Raw genomic sequence first — 18342 nt, 5'->3', positions numbered from 1 at the left:
GCAGAAAATTTGTGCTACTCCTACATTTTTGAATAATATGTGATTAACATTTTAGCCTTCTGCATGTGTACTTTTAACCTGTGCACCTGTTTAACAATCAAGCACATGTGAGAATTGTAAATTTTGGTTCCAGGTAAGAGTGAGAAGGTTAAATCAAGGAGATTAGATAAGCAAGGTTTCTTCGTTTTAAGAGTGGGTATTTAAGACTTCTCATATGAAGGTTACTTGTAGAGATGGCATTATGGGTGGTTCTCTGTTTTCACCAAGGCTCTAACTGAAGAGAATGCCCCCCTTTTTTGTGCAGTATTTCAGCTAGTCATGAAATAGAGCAGTGGTCAGCAACCTTTTTCTGTAAAGGGCCAGAGAGTAAATATTTCAGCCTTTTTAACTCCTCAGCTCTGCCATCTTAGCCTGAAAGCAGGCATAGACAATACACAAATCAATACATGGCTGTGTTCCAATAAAACTTTATTTACAAAAACAGTCAGCGGTCTGGATTCAGCCTGCCGTTAGGGTTTGCTGACCACTGATACAAAGCATCCAGAGGAAAACGTTATTTAAACACTGGAACCCTTGGCTGAAATGCTCTGCTGTTGGAGGTTGTTAAAAACAGATTGGGCAGCTAATTGTTTGGGTTGGCTTTCATATGTTAATTCCTCTATTAACACATTGGTGCTTCTGACAGGCAGAATCTTCTACTCAATATTGTCACAGAACTATCAGTCATCTAAACCTCTTTTTCTTATATATATATATATATATATATATATATATATTTTTTTTTGCGTTTTAGGTTTTGGGGTACATGTGAACACCATGCAGGATTGTTGCATAGGTACATACGTGGCAATATAGTTTGCTGCTTTCCTCCCCATCACCTATAACTGGCATTTCTCTCCATGTTATCCCTCCCCAACTCCCCACCCCCCGCTGTCCCTCCCCTAGTTCCCCCCTACAGACCTCTGTGTGTGATGCTCCCCTCCCTGTGTCCATGTGTTCTTATTGTTCAATTCCTGTCTATGAGTGAGAACATGCGGTGTCTGATTTCCTGTTCTTGTGTCAATTTGCTGAGAATGATGGTTTCCAGGTTCAAACCTCTTTTTCTATGAACTTCGCTTAAGTTGCAGGGAAATTTTTCTCTACAGGTCTTGCCCAATGTCTTCTAAACAGAAGACTGTCTCTGAACGCTAAGAGAGTCATGGCCACAGAGAGTGGCAGGATTTGAGCCCTTCAGACACTTGGGTAGGAGAAAAGGAACATTAATTAACTCATCAAATCTTTTCTCTCAAACAGCAAAAATGCAATAGATTCTTGCAGAATGATGAATCCTCTGCCAGTAGGGCTTAGAGTCCACCTTCCTGTTTCCCTTTGTGTTCTATCTGATTCACGGTCCAGAAGGGCTCATGCACTAATGTGATGTTCACAGCGTTTCCACGTGGTAGCTGAGAAACACTTTGCAATGCTAAAAAGTTTGAATTACTCTTAAATGTGTATATATGTATAAATGTATATATGCAGGTCTAGACATAACATGCAAGAATCAAGATACTGATTCTTGACATTGGCAACTAGATAGTCATCAAATGTTAGAATTGTGAATATTTTATTATAAATGCATTTTTAAAAGGTAATTACCTTTTAAACATAAAATAATAAGTTTTAGTTTTATATATTTTTAAAATTTAAAATTTAGTTTGTCATATAATTCATATTCTGCCTTTTAATTTTAATAGATAACAATATATTTTTTGGGAAACATAAATTTTTTTATTTGCCAAAATAAAGTTTTACATTAACTTTTTAATGTTTTTATTAATCTACATTAAAAATTTTAATCAATTAGTTCATTACTAATTTTAATCAATTAGTTCATTAAAATCATGTATAAATTTGATTATAACAACATTATTTATATTTTTTATATTAAGGGGAAGAGAACTATTCAGTTTTATGGAGCAAGTAAATAATAACTTATAAATTATATATGTCCTTATTTTATTACTCACCCTTTCAGGATACTCAGTCATAAAAAAATTGAATGGAGTCATCTTCTAAAAATATCTGACTATGAAGGTATTCTTAAAAAGGTAGACAGACAGGACATATTTATTAAACAGTTTGTTAGCATGTGGTATGAGGGGTTCCCCTTTGAGACAGCCAAGTGAAAAGGGCTCCCTGGAGAACTCCCATGGGCTGTGCTCTCAGAGGACAGGGTGGAGCCTTGAGAAGTTCTCATCCTTTGTAGAGGGAGGAGCCTGGTCTCTCCTCTTCCTTGGTGGAATCTGGGATTCTAGCGGTGAGGTGGAGAGCCTGTTAGCAGGACTCTATCTCACTTTGCTGAGTTGCTTCTCCCTTTACCTTTTCACCCAATAAATTCCACTCCTCACCCTTCTATGTGTCCGTGAGCCTAATCTTCCCTGGTCATGCGACAAGAAACCATTTTTTTTCTACAACACATTTACATTCTAGCTCCAGCCCCGACAAAGGTTAGCAAAGAGCCTATCTCAAGTGACTGTCTTTCATAGAAATGAGAATGTCTTGACTGAGAACAATTTTGACCCAACACTCCTTTTAGTTTTTATTCTTTGGTTGAAAATTTTTTCAAACATAACTCAGTGTGACAGCTTCTTACCTAAAATTTCAAAATCCCTAAATCTCTAGAAATAAAACGTTTTTCAAAAAATGCATTTTGTGCCATAGTCATTTGGTGGCAAGTCCTAACTGGTTGACATGAGGTTATTTATAGCCCTTATGCATTCTATTTATATTCAAATATTCACTTAGAGATATTAATGAGTTTGATTTTGGGATCTGCCTCACATCCTGCTTGGGGGCTTATGTAATGTACTCTTCATGCATCATATTATCTTTCAAAAATCTGAAAAAGTCTGGATTTCTTTTTTTTGTTGTTGCATTTTAGGTTTTGGGGTTCTCTCCCCAACTCTCCACCCCCTGCTGTTCCTCCTCTATTTCCCCCAAAAATGAGAACACAGGGAGGGGAGCACTACAACAGACCCCAGTGTGTAGTGCTCCCCTCCCTGTGTTCTCATTGTTCAAAAGTCTGGATTTCTAACCTGTCTCCTTTAAAGGTTTCCCTGCCTTAGTAAAAGAGCAAACTGGAAAATGTTTTCGTTAACGACTCAGTGGATTACCTTAGAACAGAGGCACAGCATAAACAGTAATTCCTATTGTACAGAGATTGTACAATAAGATATAGATAGATGGCAGAGGACGTTTTGCTGAAAAACTGACAACCATGATCATTTTTTAAGGTGAGTCATGAGTCAACTTGTTTCCATCTCACTTGAGTTTTTAAAATAATAGCTGAGCTTGCAAAACAATTATAGTCAAATGATACTTTTAATTAACTGATTCTAATTCACTCAGTTTTCATCATTTTGAATTTATTTTCTAGGATTAGGTCATACTCTAATTCATGGGTGTACAATTAAATGTGGGTCTACAATTTAAAAATTTAAAAATTCCAGAAATCATTGCACCAAACCAGACGCTTATGGAGAAAAGAGAATTACTTTTTGATCTTTCTTTCCTCATAATGCCTTGCCTACACATAACAGTCATTCAGCTGGTGTGGAAATGAATATTTTGGCTTACTGCTACATTTTGAGAAAATGTCACTAAAATCTCCGTCATCAGAAAGGATTTAAAACTGCCAGAACTTTGTGTCAACGTTCCTCTGGCTGCAGACTGTGAGTAGCTACACATCTATCTCTACACATGAGGTTCTTTTCTGTGGTAAGCCTAAAAACAGCAGCCATATTTGACATTGAGTTTTTTCAATGTCATATAAAAAATCATGCTCACTTCAGCTCAGATTTTATTGAAGCCATTATTGAAGCTTAAGTCTTTTGTGGACTTACTTTCCAATTCAACATTTCTTCACATCTCACAGCCATTCCTCCTACACCGTTGCTCATTCAAGGAGAAGGAGCAAACCCTGGGGACACTTTGCTCCTCTGAGACTAGTGGACTTTGAGGCAAAACAATACCTACAATTGTAGTCTGAGCACCGGAAATTCAATGTGAAGAACATTTTAAAAAAGATTTCCATGATGTTCTGATTGGCCTCATCTAAGTAACCAACACAATTCTTTATACTCACAACACTTCCATCTCTCTCTCTCTCACTTCCACCCACTCTCCTCCCTCCACTAGCCACGGGCTGGGAGAAAAGATAGAATTTGTATCCTGATTTAAAAACAAAACCAAACCCAAAACACCCGTTATAATTCAACCATGAAAAGATAAACAATCCAATTAAAAAATAGACAACAGACACCCCAGTAAAAATGATCACACCCAGAACCTATTTCTATGTTTCTTATAACATTCTCCAATAAAAGAACTGTGGCTCCTGAGACAAATGGCAGGACCCAGGGCTGGGGCAAGGAATATACTAGATGAGCCTGGCTTATCTTGTAGTTTCAGAATATGAGGAAGGGCTCGGGAAAACACAATGACGAGGCTATGTCAGATGGATATAGGAACTAATTAAAGAATCTCCCAATGGCCAAAGCTGAAACAATGTGAGCAAGAAAATCAATAATTAAATTTGGTTTATAATCCAAAGTGGAAAATAAATAGTGCATACTGTCCATAGGATATAAAAAATGACTGGATTTTAAAAACCTGGTCAAATAGGCCAATCTGTCTTATTTGTAATACAGAAGTATTACAAATTATTTATTCACACATTCCATTTTGAGAAGATGGAGTATTACTCCCTATCATGTAAGTGTGGGCAGTGCTTAGTGATTTCCTTCCAAAGATTGTAGTATGGGAAAGGAAAAACCAAGTAACTTTAGTATGGAGAAGCCTGGCAAACACAACCTTAGCCATGTAATCAAGGTTAACATCAATAGTGATAAATCATGCTGATAGCATAGACCCTTGATATGATGGGAGGAGAATGACACTTTACCTCTGTGGTCTTCCTCCAAAAACCCCGCAACCCCAGGGGAGTCACATGAAAGCGATCACAAATTCTAATTGAGGGACACTCTATAAATGCTTAGCCAGTACTTCTCAAAACTGTCAAAGTCATCAAAGGCAAAGAAAGTTAGAGAAACGGATGTCTAGAAGAGCCTAAAGAGATATAACAACCATTTTCAATGTACTAGTCTGGATGCAGCCCTGGGACACGTGGGGAAGGAATGACACTAGGCAAGAAAAGAAAGGAAGACACAGAATATACTATGAACTTCAATAACAAAATGTCAGTATTGGCTTATTCATTGTGACAGACGTACCACAGTAATGTAAGATGTTAACAGTAGAAGAAACTGGGACTGTGGTATATGGGAACTCTTTGCACAATTTTTGAATCTCTTCTGTAAATCAAAAACTCTTCTAAAATAAAAAGTTTATTTAAAAAAATGAGCGACAGATTTGAACAGACACCTCACAAACAAAGACATACACATGGTTAATAAGCATATTAAGGGATGCTTGACACCATTAGTCGTCAGGGAAATGCAAATTAAAACCATAATGAGATATACTATACACCCACTAGACTAAAATTATAAAGACTGACAAAAACAAGTGTTGGCAAGGATGTGGAGGAACTGGAATTTTTATACACTTCCAGGAGGGATTAAAAAATAGTACAACTAACTACTTTGGAAAACAGTTTGGCAGTTTCATAAAGTTATATATATGCTATCATATGACCCAGTCCCTCCAATCTTAGGTATTTACCCAAGAGAAATTAAGGTCAAATCCACATAAATAAAGACTTGTACATAAATGTTTATAGCAGCTTTCTTTGTAATAGCTGACCCTCCCACCCCCGTCAGAAAAGAAACCCAAATATCCATCAATCAGTGAATGGATAAACAAATTGTCGCATACAAATTGTCCATACAATGGGACCCAACTTAATAATGAAAGTTAACAAACTACAGCAATACCATGAAAACATCTCAGAGTCATCATGCTTAGCCACAGGGAAGCACGTTCATGCTGTGTTATACCACTTACATGCAATGCTAGCAAGTGTGCACTGTATTTCAAGGGACAGGAAGACCAGTGGTGCAAAGGACAGGAGAGCAGGTGTTGACCGGGCAAGGATAAGAGGCGACTCTGGGGACAGATAAAATCCCTATCTTGATTATGGGGGGAGGGAGTGGGATGATGATCTTCCCCACTGGATTCCACTCAATGGCCAAACTCCTTTCCGACTGTCCACAGCCAAACTCATTTTGGCATTCAGATGCTTTTCTCTTCTCTCTTTCTCTGCCTGCCATTCTGCCGTTTGTCTGCTTGTCTCCTCGTCTCCTAGACTCCCTCTGGAGCCTGGGTTTTGGGTGTCCACATCTTGATTGTGGTGCTTACATAAGTGTATACATTTGTTAATGCTCATCAAACTGTACATTTATAATGGTGCATTTCACCTTATGTAATCCAATTTAATATAGTTGATTTGTTAAAAAAAAATAGGAGTACTTGAAGGGATTCTGAGGATGGCTCTCTGGGATCCCTCAGGGATGACAAATTGTCTCCCTCTGCTCCATGGTCCTTCCACTATCTCATGCCATCCCACTCCTCCCACCACCCCACCAGGGAGTAAGGGAGCTGTGTGACATGTGTCTCTTTGAGTGTGAATGTTATATGCAAAAGAAATAGCACTCAAAGATAAATCCTCTCAGCAAGGCAATTTATTTCTATAGAAGGGTGCAGTGTATGGATGGAACAATGGTGGCCGCTTGCTTGGACAAGGGGGAAGAGGTACTTATGCCTGACGGGGGTCATCCCTACTGCTGTGTTGTACCCCTATTGGCTAGGGTTAGACTGCACAAGGTAGACTAATCCCGACTGGCTATTTTAAAGAGAGCAGGGGTCCGAGCTGAAGTGACAGGGTGGGTGTTTTGGCAGGAAGGATGGTTACAGGCAGGTCAGAACAGGTAGCCAGGGGTGACCTAAGTCAAAGAAGGTAACTGGAGCAGGTGACTGGAAAAGGTGACCAGGATGAATCAGGATGAAGCGGGGGGGCCAGGGAAACAGATGTGAAGTACTGATTAGAACCAGTAGAGAAGGTTATTTACTGGAATTAGAAGGAAGTTAAACTTTAAAATAGACAATTGAAGAATAAGACAGCTGAACACACTGACATACTGATTCTTTGAAGAGAAACTTGGGGTTCACTATAACAGTGAAGGTTCCTGCCCCTCACACAATTTCAGAAGACAGAAGGCTTGATGGCATCATGTATGCCACTGGGGCTTGAAGAGATCCTTTAGAGTGCTTGGAAGAGGAAGGAGGGAGGAGGAAGTGGACATACCTTCTCCTGTTCTCTGCGGCTCTCAGAAAGCACAGAAGAGGACCCGGATGTCTACCGGAAGCATAGAGCTTGGTGGAGAGGTCACAGGTGTACAGCAACCTGAGTGGGGGCCGAAGAGACACACAGCTGCCCCTCTAGGGTAAAGGAGTCCTGTGAAGGAGCTGGCATGAAGCTGAACATGGTCCCAGGAAACCACGAACACAGCTACAGCAAGATGGCAGATGCCATGAACAAAGTGCCACCAGATGAGGGTGCGGGCACCTCCTCCTCCTGCTGCTGCTGCTCCCAGCCACAAAAAGAGGATTGCTCTCTCCTCCCCGCTGGGGTTGGAGTCAGCAAAGCTGGGATAGACAGTGTTAGTTCAGGGAGAGAAAGCATGTACCTGTGAGTAAGGACAGCTAATGATATTGAATTTTGACAGAATGGTCAACAGAGAAAGCTAAGACTTTAATAACCAGATTTGATCACAAAAATCAGTGGACTAGACTAAGATTTAAACAAAAATAGGGCACAAAAAATAAGACATATGCTCTGGGTAGCCTTTTAAGGTTAAAGAAGTTTTGAGAATATAGCAAGCTTCATTTAAAAGAATTTGCATGGATCTACTTCAGTCCAACTGTTATACTTACATTCAAATAGGATTGTTATGATACACTGTTTTGCAGCCTGCTATTTTCACTGGGTTATATATTGTGAACATTTGTCCATGTCAATATATAGTCTTCTACAACATGGTTTTTAATGTCTGTTTAGCATTCTACCACATGAATGTACGTGTTTTACTTAAATGGTAGCTTATTGTTAAACATTAAGGCTGTTCCAATTTTTCAGTATTATAAACAAGTTTGATGAAGAATCTTACACATATATTTTTCACACATCTCTGATTGTGCCTATAAGATAAATTCACAGTTAAGGGATTGCTGGTGCATAGGGTATTTGTATTTTAAGGCTCTTAACACACATTAGAAGGTTTGTGTCAATTTACACTTCCACGAGAAATAATTTTTAAAGGCTAATTTTCTATTTATCTATTTCTCATTCTGACTCAACAATAAATTGAAGCGGCTAAAGGGTGCTCGTAAATCCATCTTTCTTTCATTATTATGTTATAGTTAGGATGGATTTAGAACTAGTAAAACTAGCAACACCAACAGTGTTTTTTTTTGTTTGCTTGTTTGTTTTGAGTTGGAGTTTCACTCTTGTTACCCAGGCTGGAGTGCAATGGCGCGATCTCGGCTCACCGCAACCTCCGTCACCTGGGTTCAAGCGATTCTCCTGCCTCAGCCTCCTGAGTAGCTGGGATTACAGGTACGCACCACCATGCCCAGCTAATTTTTGTATTTTTAGTAGAGACGGGGTTTCACCCTGTTGACCAGGATGGTCTCGATCTCTTGACCTCGTGATTCACCCGCCTCGGCCTCCCAAAGTGCTGGGATTACAGGCTTGAGCCACCGCGCCTGGCCTAACAGTGTTTTTTATCCCCAATTTAGCCACAGAGATGGCCGTGTCAGAGTCGTGAGAGTAATCATAGTGGAGTTAACCTTTACGGAGAGCTTCCTGTATGGCAAGCAACATTCACAGTACTTTACAGGTATGACCAGTCCTATGAGGTAAGTCCTATTCTCCTTGTCATTTGAAAGAAGAGGAAACTGAGTTACCAAAAAGGTAAGTGCCTTGATCAACGTAGCTTTTCAGCATTAATATATATCATTCTTATCTGGATTGTTTCAGTATTTCTGTACATGGTGATTCTTTTAATTTGCATCAGATCTTAAAGAATTAAGATCTTTCTCTTATACAGATTAAACACTGACCACTGACAAAGACACTTCTGCTCTGAATATGAAATCCTGTGCTTGGTTGGTCTTGGGGCCCACTGTGGCAAAGTTCTGTAGACTCTGTCCCACACTCCGTCATCAAAATGGTTCTATATTACAGTTCTAATTCCCAAGTACAGCGCTGTCACCTACTGCCCCAGTCAGTTGTAGAGTTTGCCACAAGTAATTTGTTATAAGTAATTAAGTTCTGAAGTTTGCAAATGGAGCACTTTTCATGTAAATTGGAGTAGATGTGAGACTATCCTTGCCTAAGGTCACCTCACTCCCACACATTCCCTTGTGCTCTCAGAGTAGGAGAGAAGCAGGTGAAGCCTTCACAAATTCGTGGAGGAGTTACCAGCCCACAGCCCATCCTGCCTCTGTACCCAGGGAGGGGGTAGTACATGCATACGTGTGGGCCTCTGCAGGAAAAGCATGGGGAGCTACAACTCCAAATGGAAGGAATGAAAGGGGAGGAAACAATGAAAAATACTGAAGAGTAGGAAAAGGTGTTTCTGCCTCAACGCAACTGAAAAAACAACTAGACATTTTTGTTTTAGTTGTTTTTCCTCAATTAGCGTCAGGAAGCTAAATTCAGTTCCCTACCAAAAAAAATAGCTATGCGTGCCCAGCAGGGAGAGATGATGGAAGCACCATGTTGACATGTTTATGTCTTAGCATGTCAAAGGCTATCAAGATGGCCATGAAAAGAATGGAACCTCCTAAAATCTTTATGGTTAAAGAAATGTTTTCTCATCAATGAACAGCTTGTCAAGGCCAGATAAGCAGCATGAAAAGCAGAGAAAAAACTTTTGTTTGCTTATTTAGAGAATTGTTCTCAATGATTCATCTGCTTACAATTTCCAGAAAGAAATTGCCATCCCTTGCCCACTGACTGGTTGCGAAAGGTCTCTTACAGTGTTCAATTGTCCTTTTTCTTCATTAATCTTTGCATCTTATATTAAGAATGTTCTTGCATGGTAGTGAGCAGTTAGGGCCACTCTCTGCTAATGAGGTCAAGGTTAGGGACTATAAACCTAATTCAGATAGCTAACTCATTGTATTTTATAGTTTAGAAGCTGGACACCTAATCCCAGATAGACATCTTCCAACCAATTTAATGCCTATGTTCCAGGCCAGTGCCAACCTAGCCCCTTTTAGAGAAGTAAATCAAAGCAATGTCATTTGGGTATATCTTGGTATATAAATGGTAAATCACTGTTATTCTCCAGTATCAAATAATAAACTTTTTTTTTTCTATTTAAGCGCAGCCTTATCAATAATAGTATTTCCAACTTTTAAACTCTTCCTGTGGTTTTCAGGGGTGGTAAATCTTTTGGCTTCCTTGAGCTACATTGGAAGAAAAAGAATTGTCTTGGGCCACACATAAAATACGCTAACACTAACGATAGCTGTTGAGCTTTAAAAACATCGCAAAAAAAATCTCATAATGTTTTAACAAAGTTTACGAGTTTGCGTTGGGCCACGTTCAGAGACATCCCGGGCCGCATGCGGTCTGCGGGTTGCAGGCTGGATGAGCTCGGTGTATGTGGCAGCCCCTCCCTGCTTTTGCAGGCTCCTGCCCCAAGTGACTTTTGATGGGGATTGATATCAAAGGAGCGTCTACCTTTACTCAATAATCCTCTAAATTTTGAGGTGGTCTTTCTAATGTGGAATACATTTAAAAAAATGTTTTTGTCTTTTTTTTTTCTTGACAAAGGCAACTTATTTGCATTATTGAAACCCTTAAAAATGCAGAAAAATATAAACAAAAATATTAAACCTCCCATGGACGATGTAGGAAGAGTTTTTGGAAAGAACTCTGACTGAATAATAAGGCAACTTTTTGCATTTAAGTAATTTGATTGAATTATTGACAGTCCCCAGCGATTGAATTTTACACTGCAGAATGACTCCTATCTCCCTGTGCCATTGTTTTCACATAGTTGTTTATTTAAAAAGCTGTTATAACCGTTTTCTGTTGTATAAATGCCAATCTCTGCTGAGAAATGCCATCAGATGCTTTTCTGTAAATCATAGCATAGAATGTATCCTACTCTCAAAAACTACTGTCGTTAAAATATTATTGTCCTTGTAACAGAAGAAAGAGGTTGATAATTCTGGAAATGAAATATTTCAGAAGAATCATGAATGAATGAACAGTAGTATTTACTACTTGAATAGACAAAAATAAATTAATGAATTAGAGGATATAGGACATAAATATACCTAACATCTAAGATCCATAACCTCCACAAATCATAGTTGTAGAAAACCTTATTTCAAAATGGTGTGATGGATAAATAGACTTAAACCATTTTCATTTTTCTTGATTTACCTTGGTAGTGGCAGAATTTAATCATGTTTCCACTCTTAATAAGTCAAAGTCATGGGACAACTGATTCCATCTCATGCTTCTACACGTATCAGGAAGAAGAAACGACATTTCCATGACTCTAAAGCAGAGATGCTTCTTTAGTACAGGATAATGATTTCTAGTTCCACTCCAATTCTAAACTTTTCAAAGAATGGAAGGCAAGAAAAGGAATGAGGAAGATAGAAAGGACCAGGCAGACTTTATGAAACTTAGGACATCTCAGTAGGTGAACGGTCTGATGCACAGCAGGTGATCAACTCTTCCTTTATCATTGGCAAGCTTCCACAGGCAAGTGCACATCCTGCTGAACCTGAGGAAGAAAATGATCTGTCCACACCCACTGCCTGGAGAAAGAATGATCGCTTGCTAGAATCTGGATGACTTCAGGCTTAGCCAAATGCCAGCTATGCTAAGGGAAGCTGAGGTTCTTGTCCTGGAGAATTGCAGAATGGTGGGGAGAATGTATTGTCTAGACACTTGCATTTCTCAGAGTTTGAATGGAAGTGTATTCCCAGGTTTAGTAATAGCCCAGCATCCTCTCCTTATGAATAAGGCATGTGTGTCTAACAGAGGAAGTCTTAACCCTTGAGAGGCAGGGAGGCATAAGGAAGAACCAGAGACCTGCTCAGTGACCCCCACCTTTGTTCACTTACAAACTTGCTGTGTGACCTTGGACAAATCACTTCATCTCTGGGTCTTTGGTTTCCTAATGAGTGTAATGAGATCCTTTCCAGTTCTAACTCTCTGCGATTCTCCTCATATGTGAGACTATAAACCCCAGTGCTGCTTACTGGTCCTGCAAGTGACGTTCAGATAAAGAGTTGGTGCTTGTTGGTTTTTAGTTTGGCGGCCACAGACTCCGGGTTTTGTAACAAAAGTATATTAGTCCTTTCTTGCACTACTATAGAGAAATACCTGAAACGGGGTAATTTATAAGGAAAGGAGGTTTAATTGGCTCACAGTGCCACAGGCTGTGTAGGAAGCATAGTGCTGCATCTGCTTTTAAGGAGGCATCAGGAAGCTTTTACTCATGGTAGAGAGCAAAGCGAAAGTAAGCATCTTACATGGTAGGAGCAGGACCATGTGACGGGAGGAGGTGCTACTATTTTTTTTTTTTTTTTTTTTAAGACAGTCTTGTTCTGTCGCCAGGCTGGAGCACAGTGGCACGATCTGGGCTCACGGCAACTTCTGTCTCCCAGATTCAAGCGAGTCTCCTGTCTCAGCCTCCCAAGTACTGGGACTACAGGCACATGCCACCACGTTCAGCCAATTTTTGTATTTTTAGTAGAGAGTAGAGATGGGGTTTCACCATGTTGGCCGGGATGGTTTTCATCTCTTAAATCTCGTGATCTACCCGCCTCAGCCTCCCAAAGTGCTGGGATTACAGGCATTAGCCACTGTGCCCGGCCCAGTGCTACACATGTTTAAACAACCAGATCCCACAATAACTCACTCACTCAGGACCAAGAGAACAGCGTGGAGGGCTGGTGCTAAACCATTCATGAGAACTCTGTCCCCATGATCCCATCACCTCTACCAGGCCCCATCTCCAATACTGGGGATTACAATTGAACATGAGATTTGGGTGAGGACACAGATCCAAACCATATCAAAAACCAAGTACATATACCACAGCTTCATTGTTTTCTTCTTCCAGTTCACACACAGCAATACTAAAACTTACCTTTTTGACAGTGGAAGAACTATAACAATGATGACAAAAAAGTCACTTCAATAATAATGAGATGGGAGAGTGCTCTGGCCCCCACTTGCAGGGTATGTGACAAAGGGTGCAGCTCTCTGTTCGACTGCCATGAGCTCAAACCCCTTACAGGAGGGGAGCATGCAGACAGGCAGGTGCAGGTATTGGGGCTCTGGCCCCACAGCAGCATCTAGGGGCAGGTTCCTATGACCCCAGTGTTACAGTGCTCTTTTTATTAGCTCTGCCATCCACAGAGGGCTTAAGTGTTAACCAGCTCACTGGCCCCTTGGTACCCAGCACCCCAAAAGAATTGGGTCACACATGGACTTGAAAGATGAATGCAGGGGTTTTATTGCGTGGTAGAGGTGGCTCTCAGCAGGATACATGGGGAGCTGTAAGGGGGGAGAGAGTGGGAAGATGATCTTTTCCTGGAGTTTGGCCATCCAGTGGCCAACTCTTCTCCGACTGTCCCCAGCCAACCTCCTGTGTTCACATGCTCCGTCTCTTCTGTCTTCCTCTGCGGTGATGTTCCACCGTTTGCTTCTCTCCTCATCTCCTAGTCTGCCTCTGGAGCCTGGAGTTTGGGGTTTATGTGGGTACAGGATAGGGGATGTGGTGGCCAAAAGGCAACTTTTTGGGAGCAAAACCAAGAATGCCTGTCCTCATTTAGGGCTGCGGGTATCCAGGCTTGAGGGTGGGGCCTTTGCTGGGGAACCGCCCTCTTCTACCCACTATTTCCCCATCTCTTGTCTGTATCAGTAACTCACTCAAGCTTACTTTTGAAGTCTCTTTTCTTTCTTTCTTTCTTTTTTTTTTTTTTTGAGATGAACTCTCACTCTATTGCCCAGGCTGGAGTGCAGTGGCATGACCTTGGCTCCCTGCAACCTCTGCCTCCCAGGTTCAGGAAAGTCTCCTACCTCAGCCTCCTGAGTAGCTGGGACTACAGGTGTGTATCACCACGCCCAGCTAATTTTTGTATTTTTAGCAGAGACGAGGTTTCACCATGTTGGTCAGGCTGGTCTTGAACTCCTGACCTCGTGATCCACCCGTCTTGGCCTCCCAAAGTGCTGGGATTACAGGTGTGAGCCACTGCACCCGGCCTTAAAGTCTCTTTTCTTTCTGAATAGTCAGCAGCCTTCATTCTTCAAATAGGAAAGGCCCAAACCAAGGGTCCCCCAACTTGCTCCTCTTTTCATGTCATCTGGATTAGTAAATGATGCCTCATTCAATCCAGTGCCTCCAGCCAGAAACTGGGAGGGATCCTTGACCTCTTTCTACCCATCAGCCATCTTGTCCAATCCATCACCAAAGTGCAAACAGCTTCTCCACTTCTCTCAATTTCCACTACGGCAGGCCTTGTCCAAACCCCCAACAACTCTCACTGAGCTAGTAGTGTGCAAACTTCCTGAAGTCTCTCGATGCTCACTCCCTCGTCCCACCTCCTATCCATTCTCCGCACCGCAAACAAAGCAACTTTCTAAAACACAAATTGGATCACTTTATTCTTATTCTTGAATCTCTTAAGGGGGTATTCCCATTGTGCTTATGATGACGTCACAAATCTTTACTCCGGTTTATCAAATCCCATGTACGCTCTCCAGCATCCTCTCCTACTCATTCCCCAACACCATTTCCTCCTCAAGACTTCCCGATATCTCTCCATATTATGCTCAGGCCCATCCTGGACCCAGCTAACCCTTACTCACACTGTATCTCTCCATGTAAATGGCATTTCCTCAGACAGGCCTTCTTGACTCCCTCCTCCCCTTTGTAATCATCTCAAATTGTAATTATATGTTTGATTGTTCACTTAGTTATAACCCCTTTCTCTCACGAGGCTCCAAGAGGGGATAGAGCACTTTTGTCTTCTTCGTTATGATATTTCTGCACCCACCACAATGGCCAGTCCACTGTACGCAAATGTTTGTTGAATGAATAGACAGGTGAGGGCCCCTTAATAAAAATTTCCTTCTTCTGGTTACTTTATTTCCATCCTATAAGCTATTATCAGGAGCAACACTGCAGATGATCATTTCTTCGTAAGTTTTTCACTTTTGCAAGAGCTCGCCCTGTGACGAGCTTTTGCATTTTGGCCTAAGTAGGCCTTATTTGAAAGTGGCCATCTCTCTTCACATGCACCCTCCTTTGCTTAGAGATGCAGAGAGATTAAGACTTCACCAAGGGTGGGCATGTTGTCGACACTTGACATGGTGATGTGGAGTAAGGTTCTGGGTCAGCCTCCACTGAGGTTTGAATCTTGGCTCTGTCTCTTTCTAGCTAGTCAACTTTATGCAACTAACTTACCTCAGTTTTTTTTCAACTCTAAAATGTGGATAATAATAGGATCTAATCAATAGGTTGTGTTGAGGATTTAATGAAGTAACAAATATGAAATGGCTAGTACAATGCTTGGCACATAGCAAGTGCTTCAGAAACACGGGCTCCTATTAATACGTTTCACTCAATCCCAGAGGAAAGTTTGTTCACATGCTGAGTTCTAGGGCTGGGGAATTTCCGGGGAGGCATCTTTCTTTGTTTTCTGTCTCCCTTTCCCTCTCATTTACTTTATCCTATTCCCCCTATCCTGATGTGCTGTGGTCCCAAAAGGTGGCAAGCAAAACTTTGATAGACTTTAATTCCCAACCTGAAATGCACAAGCCAGTAGTATAAAATTGCTGATGGCCATTACTTAAACTTCGGCAAGATGGATTATGCCTAGAAACAATTAATAATATGTTAGTCAAATCACTCCTCGATAACGTGGGTGCACTGGCATTTGGTGTCAGTTCAGGAGAGCGCCCTTACAAGAGAGAGCAGGTGACATTTACCTTCTAAACAGAAGGCGCTGCACGCCGAGTGCCAGAGTACCCAGAAGAATTTAACATTGCACTCCTACCGCCCTCCCCCACTTCCCGGCTTCAGCAAGGTGGTTTTAAAATGAGAAGCACATCCCGAGTGCTGTGTAGGTGGTGGCGTGGGAGGAGGTGAAATGCAAGCTTTATTTTCCCGGCTGCCTGTCATCCGATTCCCCGCTTTCCTCCGACTTTCATGAGTGTCGAGGTCATCCCGGTGCAGGAAAATCAAACTCCTATTTTTCAAGCCCAATAAAGGCCAGCATTGTACGTCCGCGTAAACAGAGGGGCCAGACGGGCAGGGTGGCGGGACGGCGGGTGGGCCGCCCTCTGGCGGCCGCGGGAGACAGCGTGGCCCGCGCTCCGCCCCGCCGCGGCAGGGGGGCGGGGAGGGCGCGCGCGAACATGTAAGTTAAAATTAGATCGATAGTCAGCGGCCTCAATCGATGCTTCGCAGGGAGAGCATGCAACCGTCTATTTATACGCTAACCCGGCATTATCTTTCCCCTTTAGGACGCAGAGATCCATGACCGCGCGCGGCGGGGAGGAGGACGGCGCCGGGAGCCGGTGCGCGCCGCACTGCAGCCTCGCGGGGGCCGGGGACTCCTGCAGCCCCGGGTCCGCGCGGGGCGGGCACGCGGAGGATCCACGCGGGCGAGCTGCGGCCTGCAGCTCCCAGCCGCGCTCCCCGGGGGCGCCCGCTCAGGACGCGCCCCCGCCCATGCCGTACCGCGGTGGAATCCTTAGCCTTTAGAGGGAGGGCTAAATCAACAACAAACAAACGGCAGACAAACGGAAAACGAATTCGAAAGGGCCCGGGGACCCTCCCGCAGAAGCAGGGCGCACACCGGCCAGCTCTAACTCTAGACTTGACTGCATGTTGACAAGGGTTTCCAACCTCGCTTCCCCGAGGTACTGCGTGACTCAGTCCCTGCTCAGATGGTGGTTGCTGTAAATAGCTGCAATTTCCCTCCTTCCGTCTCAAAGCACGGATGGGAAGGGATTTGCAGCAGGGACTCTGCATTATACTCAAGGTCTTGGTAAGATGGACACGCGCTTCATCAGCTCCCGACTTCTTGACTTCTCGGCATTCCCAGGTCCGATTGCCCCAGTGGTGGAAGTCACCTCCCATATATGATGAAATAAATGTCCACACCTAGCATTTGTGATAACGTTGTTACATTGTTTTCGGTTTTTGAAAGATGCCGCAGAAAGAGGCAAAACCTGGTACAGCACAACAGCGTGCCCCCTCGCCCCCAAATAGGAGATCAAATCTCAATTCTAAGGGAAAAAAGAGGAATTCTCGCCTTAGATATGTATGTAGCATATTTTATAGTATGTATTTTTATTTAAACAATTTTGCTTTTCTGTATTTTACAAACTTTCTTTATTAAGGATTTTTATTTCGTGCTATTTATGTAATACAAACTCTGAAGGCCCAAAGAAATTTAATATTAGCTTAAATGTACATTGGATATATTTATAGAGTCAATTTGTTAGCTCCTATAATTGTTTGACATAAAAGGCTTTTGAACTAACAATAGAAACGGAAGCATTCTTTATTTAGAAGCAACCTTACTCCTCTTGCAGCTCTGTTGGCTTACCTCCAAAATACCTCCTGCATCTGTCTCTTTCTCACCACCTAGACCGCTCCTAGCTTAGTTAGGGGTCACTCTTCATCATCATTCACCTGGATAACGAAAATAGCATCTTGTCTGGTTTTCCTGGATTCACTTTCTCCCCACCGCAGTCCTCACTTGCCACACAGCAACCAGATTGCTCTTTTAAAATGGAAATCAAATCCTATCTCTTCTCTTTTTCGAAACTTCAGTGGCTTCCATGGCACCTTGATTGGACCCCAAATTCTTGACCATGGCCAAAATGTAATGTGCCATCTGCCCCATCCACCCTGGCTCATCGCTGCTCATAGCACTTTCTCACTTGTCACAGCGAACTTTCACATCTCCCCTTCTTTCAGATCCAAAGTCCCAGAAGCTCATTTCTGTCTCCTAATCCTAGCACTTGCCATTCACTCAGTGTGGAAGATCTCTTTCATAAATTCTCCCCAAGTCTTTCATTCTTACCATGCCAGTCTCAGCTGAGACATCAGAGCTGACCACCTTCTGTCTTACCCCTGAGCTGAACTCATGATCACATGACCCTATTCTACATCAACACAGTAATTAATTGAAATTATTTTCTTTATCCATGGCGTTATCAGGGAGTTCTCCGTCTCCACACACTGGAATGTAAGCCCCATGGAAACAGGCTCCATGCCTTTCTTGTAC

General features: G+C 42.2%; 1 long non-coding RNA gene across 1 annotated transcript; it reads left to right on the top strand.

Moving 5' to 3' along the window:
- The first annotated feature begins 11775 nt into the window (after nt 1–11775).
- Nucleotides 11776–17213, top strand: LOC116565515. The gene is made up of 2 exons (XR_004275478.1): nt 11776–11951; nt 16568–17213. It is a non-coding gene; the product is annotated as an uncharacterized LOC116565515 (long non-coding RNA).
- Nucleotides 17214–18342: the final 1129 nt, after the last annotated feature.

The sequence above is a fragment of the Sapajus apella genome, unplaced genomic scaffold (assembly GCF_009761245.1).
Source record: "Sapajus apella isolate SASKATOON/1434 unplaced genomic scaffold, GSC_monkey_1.0 scaffold40, whole genome shotgun sequence".
Classification (NCBI taxonomy): domain Eukaryota; kingdom Metazoa; phylum Chordata; class Mammalia; order Primates; family Cebidae; genus Sapajus; species Sapajus apella.
This window is presented reverse-complemented; position numbering and strand designations above follow the sequence as displayed.